Genomic DNA, 11,976 nt, shown 5'->3' with positions numbered 1-11,976 from the left:
GTGTTGCTGTTGCTCTGGAATGACTGTTGGAATTTGTCGACAGACTTCTTCATTTCGTCTTGGTTGTTTGTTACCACCATCAGTTTATATTCACAGTCCGAGAGGTTGTCTGCTAAGCGCTCCATGCTTATGTCCAGTTCTTTGACGTCGGATTTAGTTCTTCTTACTATACCAGTTAGTTCAGGGTCTGCAAAAACCTACGGATTAAACCAATAATACATTTACCGTTGCAATATACACTTTAGCATCAACGTAAAAATGATACCCCCCAAAAAAATCATCTACGTTTCAGTTAAAGTAGAATGATACTAGTGCCTTTTGACAAATGCACTTTTTTGGCCAATTATGTGTCAACATTTCTAAAAAAAAAAATCAGCAGTATGAGGATATTTGTATTTGCTTTCTGGAAAAAACTATCAAATAATATGCATAAAACATATTTTAGCGATTACCATATACTGCAGTGAAACATATTTCGTCATTAAAAACCCACTAAAAATATCAATCACATGTGAAAATATTTGTCCTAACTTTGTTTAACTATTTTGAATACAAGTAGTTCAATTTTTTGTCTACTATATTTACTACTTCGATGATTTCAAAAATGCAATGTTAACAAGAACATGAAGTTTTAATATTTTTGACACTGTATGGGGATGTATATATTAGACTATGATTCATCATGAGTGAAAACCCTGTTCTTGTATCACACATCTGAGTATTCGTTCTATGTAATAATGAAATTATCTAATGCGCATGTGCGCCGAGTGTTTTGATACGTACAATAAAAGTCACTGCGCATGCGTAGTAATAATTCTATTTTCTTCATCTAATGAATACTGCTGTGTGTCCCGCGAGCATTTTTAGTTTATGATAAATCACAGTCCTGTTTAGTTTACAGTATGATGTATCGAACACATTATTAAAAAATATGTTTTGTCCATATTGCATTTTCAACACTGGCCTATATCACATTCACTTTTATCCTCAGACTACTATAGAATTTATAGTTGTCTGGGCTTTATCATAGCAAAACTGTGGCCATACTTTATAAATTCGGTGTTATTACCTGTATTGTAGCTGGACTGACGGTTCTGAGTTGATAGCCATCTTCTTGGTGTCCGGTAGTCCTTGACGTATGGAATGCTCGACACGTGTAAGGCTTGAAATTATCACGGCGACGAGCTAGAGCTACCGTACTGAGACAACGACCCATATACGCTCTCATGTTGTGTTTATGTCTAACAATTTTTTACTAGAGAGAAAAGCAAGCGATTGTAAACGTGCAGAAGGGAACAGGAACAAACGAAAACATGCAAACGATGATTCTAGTTCTAGAATTCGAACGTAGAATACATTGGATTGCGCGACTCGCAACGCTGGAATAATCCGCGTTCTTTTGACTGGAGTGGGCAACATGTGTGAATTAAAACCTAGCAAATCTCTACCTGTATCATGATGCATTCCAAGTTCTTCCAATTTCGCAAGTTTTTCAACAAACAATACACTGGCGAGGGTAATGCGGTTGGAGTGGTGTGAACATGTGGCATAGTGTGATGTAGTGTGCGTGCTTTATTAGTATTCATTTTATTTATTCGTACGCACTTATTTGCCGGGCCCATGACCAGAGGTTTAAAGGGTGGTAGTCGTCGAGCTGCGCATGTGCGACATTTGTGTTGATAAACATTGATTTTCCCACAATCCAACGCGCTCTTCTAATTGAAATCACAAATATGAGGTTTGACCTGGGCCGGCTTGCACTAATTACCGCCGGTAATTAATTACCTTCCAAATACCTGAAAATATCTATAAATTAAAGCTTGGTAACGTCTCAGTTTGTACTCGTTGATCTGCGCAACAGTCAAAGTCGCTATCTTTGTTTGTATGAGACCTATATATCCCAAATATCTCGAGACTACCGCCCTTTAAGTACAAACGCACAACCCTGCCATGCAGTCCCTTCGACATGCAATTTAAACATAAATAAGACAGAGCGACAACAGTGACTTACAATGTCCGGGACTGTCGGCAAAAATATGCAAGTAGTTTAGGATGGACTATAGGTACGACCATGAGGGCGCTGTTCATAATCGGATGCGATGACGTCATACGAACAGCGCCCTCATGGTCGTACCTATAGTCCAGCTTTAGCATAAATAATGACGTCACAATGGGAATTCGTGCATAAATTAGCATAAATGAGGACCAATGCCGTAAAGGGATCATTTGAATGAGGATGACGTCACAATGGGATATTGTGAATACATTTGCATACATAAAATAGATGTGAATACGAGGTCGTGTCGAGGTCATCGTGACATTTGCATAAATTACTATCAATTTTTTTAATTATTTTTTTTTTTTTTTTTAATTATTTTTAATTTTTTTTTTTAATTGGACAGGCGTGGACGAAAGATTTTAGCATAAATGAGGACCAATGCCGTAAGGTCAACGACAAAAAAGAAACATTATAGACGATCTCCTGTTCGAGGTAACGGCCTTGGCTTGGCTACAAAGAGACAATTGTAGTTACTAGCTCGAGAAATTGACCCATATTTCTAAGACAAAATTAACCAAATTTTGAAATTATACATATTTTAATACCAAACTTGTTATTTTTACCAACAAACTACTGAATCACAGTACGTATAATAACGTATACCATTGACAAATTCAGACTCCGCTTATAAATTATACTCGATTATGTCTTTACCACTAATTTAAAATAAACAGTTATATTGGAAAGAATGAGATGAAATTTTATTATTATCATTGTAGATTCAATAAGCAAACTGGAAGCGGGTCAAGAAATCGTAAATGTTTCATATTATAGAGATGGTGCGTAGTTTGTTCTTTGACGGTAAACACGTACGCATTTTCAATGGCGAACATCGACCAGTAATAATGGCATACACTTTGTATGCTAATTCATGTTTAATAAAATGCGCTAAGTTTTGATTATTCCCAAGATGTACAGAGAGCACTCGCTTATCCATTAGACAGATTCCACTATACAATTATAATATCCTGACCGCATTGTTTAAACTCTCGTAAATCGACTGTTTGACGTGACTGGGGCACCGGTGGACGAGAAATGCGTGCGTGCACATTACATTTCGTTAACACTTTCATTCATAATAGTATCACTTGCAATATGGCGTAATATCAATCGACGATCCTCAAAATACTGTATGTATGTATGCACGTTGTAGTTCGAATGATTAGATATTTCTTTTATTTTGCCATTTTTGTCGATTCTTTCATTATGAACAGTGTTGACTTGCTCTCGAAATAAATACTTTACACCGATGTTACCGTTTGTAATGTTTATAGTGTATACGTGAAAGATATTCGCCTTTGAAATAATAATTGAAGACACAACTATATAGTCTTCAAATCAGCTGGGTGTTATTATTGAAGTAACGCACGACGCGTGATATTGTTTTAATGGGGTCTGATCGCGTTTCATAACTCCTGTATTGAATAATGCCATGAATCAAATTGTCCTAACAACATGGTAAACACGGGTCAGCAATAAGTAGCTATTTTATCGGTGAGGAAAGATCTGCTTCTTGATTGCGATTATGATTATGTCTAATATAATTTATAATAATCTATTACTCTACGTACACAACTTGAAGCGGGCTTTTCAATTCAACTCACTGCGGCCGTACACAACATGGCTAGTTCCCCCTTCGAAAGAGTGCGTGCGTGTGCTGCGTTAGCAACACTATCTGTGACCACTGAGCTTTTCAAATATTTACAAAGCACGATGTGATAACTGAGGTGGTAAACTGACCATGATGTCAATATCCAACCATCTAATTTGCACAATAATAATTAAAATTGAAACCGTATTCATGCGTGGGATCTTGGTTGGAAATAAAATTAACGAAGTAACAAAAAACCAGCAAAGTGTAACAATAATAAAATCACAAACATGTGAATGTAAAGCAAAAAAAAAATATTTGGTGGTTGGTTTAGGCATTTGGCATTTTAGGATTTTTTTTTCTTATCGTGCCCTGAATCAGATGTGGACGAATGTTCCTAGCTCAATGATTGTTTTGTCATTTTAACTTTTTTAGTATACCTGTTAGGTGTTCATCATCTGTCCTAAAGTTGATTTTATTGTATTTAATATTTTAATCATGATTTTTTTTTGTTTCTTATTGTATAGATTACAAATGAGAAGATATTGTTTTTCGTTCACTGTTTTGTCATTTTAACTTTTTTAGTATACCTGTTAGGTGTTCAACATATGTCCTAAAGTTGATTTTATTGTATTTAATATTTTAATCATGATTTTTTTTGTTTCTTATTGTATAGATTACAAATGAGAAGATATTGTTTTTCGTTCACAATTTTCTAGTTGTCACAAACTGAGCAAATTCAGTCTTCAGCTATAAGATTATATACAATAAAGTAACAAAAATAAGCAATGTGTAACAATAATAAAATCACAAACATTTGAATGTAAAGAAAAACAAATTATTTTGTGATTGGTTTAGACATCTGGTATTTTAGTTTTTTTTCTTGTCGTAACCTGAAACAGATGTGGACGAATTTTCCTAGCTCAATGATTATTTTGTCATTTTAACTTCTTAGTATATCTGTTAGGTGTTCATCGTCCGTCCTAAAGTTGATTTTATTGTATTTAATATTTTAATCATGATTATTTCGTTCCTCCATGTATAGATTACAATTGAGAAGTTGATTTTCGTTCTCAATTTTCTAGTTGTCACAAACTGGGCAAATTTAGTCTTCAGCTATAATGTTATTATATCTACCCCTTTCCATTTGAAGGGTATGAGCCTTTATTCCGAGTTTCGCCTTAGCGCAGCACTATGTTTTAGATTTTTGATTGTGGTGAGATATTTTTTATATGCAAATTCTGTTTTAATTTTCTGTAGGTTCGTAACTTGTTTTTATGATGTGTACTTTTATTTGCATCGTGTAATGTTTCTGTGCTATGAATTTCTAAAGGATTGTTCGAATTACCTGTCAATATTTCAATGATTTTCTTTTTTGTCATCCTGAGATTTATGTGTATTCCAAATATTATTTTTTCCATAGTCAAATTGTTTAAAATCTGATTCATGTCTTTTACAAGGATATTTTCTCAACTCTAGCAGGCTTGCCAAATTTCTTGGTTTGCTATTTACTTTGATCCATGTCTTTTACCCAGTTGTCTTTTCCCTTTTCGTCAATATGTATTCCATTCTTGTTTTACGATGAATATTCCTGATTTGTGTGTTTTTAGTATGCAGGTATATGTAGGTTTTTGTATATTCAAGTTCTCCCCCATCAGCATAAAATTTCGCTTCATAAAAATGAAATTTGTACGAGGGAGAACATCCACACACAAAATCCCGTCTTATGGCAAATCTGTCTAGACCAATGGAAAAAAATGAAAATATATTACTGCAAATACCTTCTAAAATTAAATAGCAAAGCAAGAAATTTCGCTAGCCTGCTAGAGTTGGGAAAATATCCTCCCCCATAGCAACTAGATTGAAATATTGGATCAAAATAAATAATTCTAACCCAAACTCGCTAGTTCACGAAGCTCACAAACTTGGAATACATATTGACGAAAAGGGAAAAGACAACTGGGTAAAAGACATGAATCAAAGTAAATAGCAAACCAAGAAATTTGGCAAGCCTGCTAGAGTTGAGAAAATATCCTTGTAAAAGACATGAATCAGATTTTAGACAATTTGACTATGGAAAAAATAATATTTGGAATACACATAAATCTCAGGATGACAAAAAAGAAAATCATTGAAATATTGACAGGTAATTCGAACAATCCTTTAGAAATTCATAGCACAGAAACATTACACGATGCAAATAAAAGTACACATCATAAAAACAAGTTACGAACCTACAGAAAATTAAAACAGAATTTGCATATAAAAAATATCTCACCACAATCAAAAATCTAAAACATAGTGCTGCGCTAAGGCGAAACTTGGAATAAGGGCTCATACCCTTAAAATGGAAAGGGGTAGATATAATAACATTATAGCTGAAGACTAAATTTGCCCAGTTTGTCACAACTAGAAAATTGAGAACGAAAATCAACTTCTCAATTGTAATCTATACATGGAGGAACGAAATAATCATGATTAAAATATTAAATACAATAAAATCAACTTTAGGACGGACGATGAACACCTAACAGATATACTAAGAAGTTAAAATGACAAAATAATCATTGAGCTAGGAAAATTCGTCCACATCTGTTTCAGGTTACGACAAGAAAAAAAACTAAAATACCAGATGTCTAAACCAATCACAAAATAATTTGTTTTTCTTTACATTCAAATGTTTGTGATTTTATTATTGTTACACATTGCTTATTTTTGTTACTTTATTGTATATAATCTTATAGCTGAAGACTGAATTTGCTCAGTTTGTGACAACTAGAAAATTGTGAACGAAAAACAATATCTTCTCATTTGTAATCTATACAATAAGAAACAAAAAAAATCATGATTAAAATATTAAATACAATAAAATCAACTTTAGGACATATGTTGAACACCTAACAGGTATACTAAAAAAGTTAAAATGACAAAACAGTGAACGAAAAACAATATCTTCTCATTTGTAATCTATACAATAAGAAACAAAAAAAAATCATGATTAAAATATTAAATACAATAAAATCAACTTTAGGACAGATGATGAACACCTAACAGGTATACTAAAAAAGTTAAAATGACAAAACAATCATTGAGCTAGGAACATTCGTCCACATCTGATTCAGGGCACGATAAGAAAAAAAAATCCTAAAATGCCAAATGCCTAAACCAACCACCAAATATTTTTTTTTTGCTTTACATTCACATGTTTGTGATTTTATTATTGTTACACTTTGCTGGTTTTTTGTTACTTCGTTAATTTTATTTCCAACCAAGATCCCACGCATGAATACGGTTTCAATTTTAATTATTATTGTGCAAATTAGATGGTTGGATATTGACATCATGGTCAGTTTACCACCTCAGTTATCACATCGTGCTTTGTAAATATTTGAAAAGCTCAGTGGTCACAGATAGTGTTGCTAACGCAGCACACGCACGCACTCTTTCGAAGGGGGAACTAGCCATGTTGTGTACGGCCGCAGTGAGTTGAATTGAAAAGCCCGCTTCAAGTTGTGTACGTAGAGTAATAGATTATTATAAATTATATTAGACATAATCATAATCGCAATCAAGAAGCAGATCTTTCCTCACCGATAAAATAGCTACTTATTGCTGACCCGTGTTTACCATGTTGTTAGGACAATTTGATTCATGGCATTATTCAATACAGGAGTTATGAAACGCGATCAGACCCCATTAAAACAATATCACGCGTCGTGCGTTACTTCAATAATAACACCCAGCTGATTTGAAGACTATATAGTTGTGTCTTCAATTATTATTTCAAAGGCGAATATCTTTCACGTATACACTATAAACATTACAAACGGTAACATCGGTGTAAAGTATTTATTTCGAGAGCAAGTCAACACTGTTCATAATGAAAGAATCGACAAAAATGGCAAAATAAAAGAAATATCTAATCATTCGAACTACAACGTGCATACATACATACAGTATTTTGAGGATCGTCGATTGATATTACGCCATATTGCAAGTGATACTATTATGAATGAAAGTGTTAACGAAATGTAATGTGCACGCACGCATTTCTCGTCCACCGGTGCCCCAGTCACGTCAAACAGTCGATTTACGAGAGTTTAAACAATGCGGTCAGGATATTATAATTGTATAGTGGAATCTGTCTAATGGATAAGCGAGTGCTCTCTGTACATCTTGGGAATAATCAAAACTTAGCGCATTTTATTAAACATGAATTAGCATACAAAGTGTATGCCATTATTACTGGTCGATGTTCGCCATTGAAAATGCGTACGTGTTTACCGTCAAAGAACAAACTACGCACCATCTCTATAATATGAAACATTTACGATTTCTTGACCCGCTTCCAGTTTGCTTATTGAATCTACAATGATAATAATAAAATTTCATCTCATTCTTTCCAATATAACTGTTTATTTTAAATTAGTGGTAAAGACATAATCGAGTATAATTTATAAGCGGAGTCTGAATTTGTCAATGGTATACGTTATTATACGTACTGTGATTCAGTAGTTTGTTGGTAAAAATAACAAGTTTGGTATTAAAATATGTATAATTTCAAAATTTGGTTAATTTTGTCTTAGAAATATGGGTCAATTTCTCGAGCTAGTAACTACAATTGTCTCTTTGTAGCCAAGCCAAGGCCGTTACCTCGAACAGGAGATCGTCTATAATGTTTCTTTTTTGTCGTTGATCGTGGAAATTTGAATCTGGTGGTGTGGTTAGTTGAGTGATTTCTTTTGCCAGGCTGCTAAGGATGTCAGCGTAATTTGTGACGAATCATAGTGCTTCATTTAATTTGGTTTTGAACCATTTGAAGAGAAACTCGTTGTTTGAAGCATCGGCTATGGCTCTCAATGTTTTGAGGTTGACTCTGTTTTTCAAATGGGTCAATGTATTTAATACATTCTGTTGCACGTTCGAGCGGGGTCAGCCCCTTGTCATTTGACCATTCAAATGTAACGTTCGTTCTTGCCTCTTCTAGTATTTCGAAATCGTGGATACTCGAAATGATGTTTAAAAAACGATGAATGATAGTTTGCTGAGTACTGCCATTTTATTAGTGAAGAGAGAATGAACTGAATACTTCGTTTTGATGTTTGACTGAGTAAAGATTGAATCCTAAAATTTCGCGATTTCGGTCGGTTTTCCAGTTATTGTAAAATAAACCTTCAAAACTAAACTATTGATTGATGCATTACATTCGAGCGGTACACTGAATTACCGATGATATAAAAACGATCAGAGTGGTGGAATGTTTCTCGTCTACATCGATCACAGATATAGATCGACGGCGTGCACAGTCTTTGATTCGGCCTGAATTGAGACAAGGCGTCATACACCCTTGGGGTGTGCCTTTTCAGACAAGTGAATTGGTGACGGACTGGAATCATCATACTGCCTGGGTCAGATTCATGTTGACTGAATCAAGTTGACCCAGTTTTTATCCCCCAAATAGTCAATTTCGAGTATAATCGTAACATTGACACGGAGAACGCGTCATTACGAGATTGAACGTGTTTTATTTCAAATCCCTCCGCTGCGGGGCATGTTTTTTTAATGACGTGGAAAATGACGGTAGTATTTTAGCAAAGGCTAATTGATAAAAATAATTTAAGCACAGTCACTCTACTAGGAGTCACTCTACTAGGACGGTTAGGAAGCTCTATTGGTTAAAGGTGTGAACGAGCAGCTTCTGAGAACCTATGCTGGTCTCAAAACTATGACGTATTTGTCATTGGAATGCACTATTTTTCACCATTATTTATTGCGTTCGATGTTGCTCGAGAAGACCCTCGAGAAGACCGTGAACTTTTTTAAATTGTGCTTTATTTTTACATCAAACTACAATCTCAACTGAACTGTGACTAGGAGTGATATTGTATTTTTTCAGATGAGCATTCTTTTGCAATCTTGAAGATGCTTTACTCGAGAAAAACGGTGTTTTGTTGACAGTCTCTTTGTCTTGATCTCTAACAGTCTTTCGGTCCGTAAAATAAACCCCTCACTCAGTTTAGAAACAATTTTATCGCTAAAAACATTGATGTCTGCAAACCTTTACAATATTCCTTTGTCCATTCTCGTATTTTTTGTGTGTTTTTAGAGTCACTTTATGGCGAAGTTTTGCATGTTTTCGTCTATGGAGGTGGTCGCCGTGTTGCTTTATTGCATAGTTTTCATAGGAGGTAATTGGACAAAAGAGATTTTTGATTGTCGTGCTTTCATATCCCTCCATTCGCTTTATTTGACGACTGATACAAATCCCGTTCAACATGTTTTGATTCAGTCGAGACAGGGGCGACTTTTGGGGGAAATTCACTAATATAGTATTCTATTAACTATTTATAATTTCAGAATGCCATACAAGACAGCAAGATTTTCTCGCGAAAAACGTGTATATACAAAGCATGTTCATTTCCGCATTTGAGACTGCTCTTCGTTGAAAGGTCAAAGTGCCATGTATTGCAATGCTTTGTGGGGGAAAATGACGCAACTCTCGCACTGTCTCATGATTTATCGCGTGTTTTCCGTCGCCTGTTTAATGCTAATGACTTCTTAACTCGTTAACACCTCTCTTGTTTCAATGTTTATGGAGACAAGGGTGGGTACAATAGAATGACGCGGCGCTTCCTAACCGTCCTAGTAGAGTGACTGTGGTTTAAGTCAGTGAATTGACTGATAGTGCCGGGGTCAACAGAATGTCGAGTCATGTTATCAGTATCCCATACACGCAGGTCGAAATTCACGCTTTCAACTTGAAACTCGATATCCCTCAGGCTGTTTGTGAGTGTTCATGTTTTAGATAACATAAATATACCAACATCTGTTGTTTATCATCTACGTGGGAGGTCTATTTCACGTTGGGAACACTTAGGACTAGACACGCCTTACATTTAATCTTGTGATTGAGTTCAGACTGGCATTCACAAGTGTGCTTCGGAATGATACACATCGCTTATATCAAACACCGTTGATATTCGCGAGTGGAACGCGTTGGGCCACTTTCTGTCTGAAATACCCTTACCACGAAGACTATTATGACTCGTACGGTAGTCATGTCATGGAATTTATAAGATTTCACGTACGTGGATCTACAATCATCAAATACTTTCAAGCCATGTGTTGCCAATACGTCCTGTATGACTCGTAGTGTCCATGAGATGAACTTTTCACGGAAGGTCAAACTTGGTCTACCGCCTTTGAATCTTTGGCAAGAAGCGAGGACATATTTTCTTCGTCGAGGGAAAAACGAAAATCGCTACGTTACACCGTAAACTCATTCCGTGTGATGATTATGTATGTCAAAAGTTATTCTGTGAAACGATCAGGTAATTATACATTTTAACTCATAGTAGCGTAGTCCGCCATTTTTTTGAAAAACAAACTGTACGTCGATCAACCGATTTTGCATACTTTGCATTTTAGCGGATTGATGACCGCAGTTTTACGGGATAATTCATACTATTAAATTTTCAACACATAACTTTTACTTTCTTTATATAACTATCGGTTTTTAATATTATCCTCTCTCTCTCTCTCTTTCTTGTACGACAGATGAGCGATTCTGATTATAGTGATGGAATAAAAAAAAAAGTGTACAGACTGCTTGACTCATTGAAAGGAAGTAAGAAATGTAAAAATAAACAACATATGTATATATAGAATGAATTATTTTTTATTGATCAATGTTTACTATTATTGGCTTTTCTCGTTTCTGTGTTTTAATCGAATCGTTTATGTACTCGTATTTTTTGTGGCATTAAAAATAAATTTAACCACGCCGCACATTTACATGTATCTACGTATTTTTCGAGGTGTTAACAAAGAAATATTTAATCACGCTAAACATTTATACACTACGCAACTATTTTCCTTACTCACATCGTATGTTTTTTTGTGACGTTAAAAAAATACTCAACCATGTCATAAATATATACTCCATGTCAATATTTCATTCTTGTTTACTTCTTTTGTGCAATAAACTCCATTAGTTTTCAAAATGACGTGTATTTATTAACGTGTGTGTGTGTGTGTGTGTGTATGTGTGAGCGCCCTCTACGATATATTCTGAAAATCTTTCGTCCACGCCTGTCAATTAAAAAAATAATTAAAAATAATTAAAAAAAATTGATGGTAATTTATGCAAATGTATTCACGATGACCTCGACACGACCTCGTATTCACATCTATTTTATGTATGCAAATGTATGCACAATTTCCCTTACGGCATTGGTCCTCATTTATGCTAAAATCTTTCGTCCACGCCTGTCCAATTAAAAAAAAAAATTAAAAATAATTAAAAAAAAAAAAAAAATAATTAAAA

General features: G+C 34.7%; 1 long non-coding RNA gene across 1 annotated transcript; it reads left to right on the top strand.

Moving 5' to 3' along the window:
• Positions 1-10,382: 10,382 nt before the first annotated feature.
• LOC146731450 (uncharacterized) lies at positions 10,383-11,317 on the top strand. Its single transcript, XR_014927497.1, has 2 exons — positions 10,383-10,981; positions 11,208-11,317. It is a non-coding gene; the product is annotated as an uncharacterized LOC146731450 (long non-coding RNA).
• The last annotated feature ends 659 nt before the right edge of the window (positions 11,318-11,976 follow it).

This window comes from Saccoglossus kowalevskii, chromosome 19 (genome assembly GCF_978046115.1).
Source record: "Saccoglossus kowalevskii chromosome 19, keSacKowa6.1, whole genome shotgun sequence".
NCBI lineage: Eukaryota > Metazoa > Hemichordata > Enteropneusta > Harrimaniidae > Saccoglossus > Saccoglossus kowalevskii.
The sequence above is the reverse complement of the archived record's forward strand: the minus strand, read 5'-3'. Positions and strand labels throughout refer to the sequence as shown.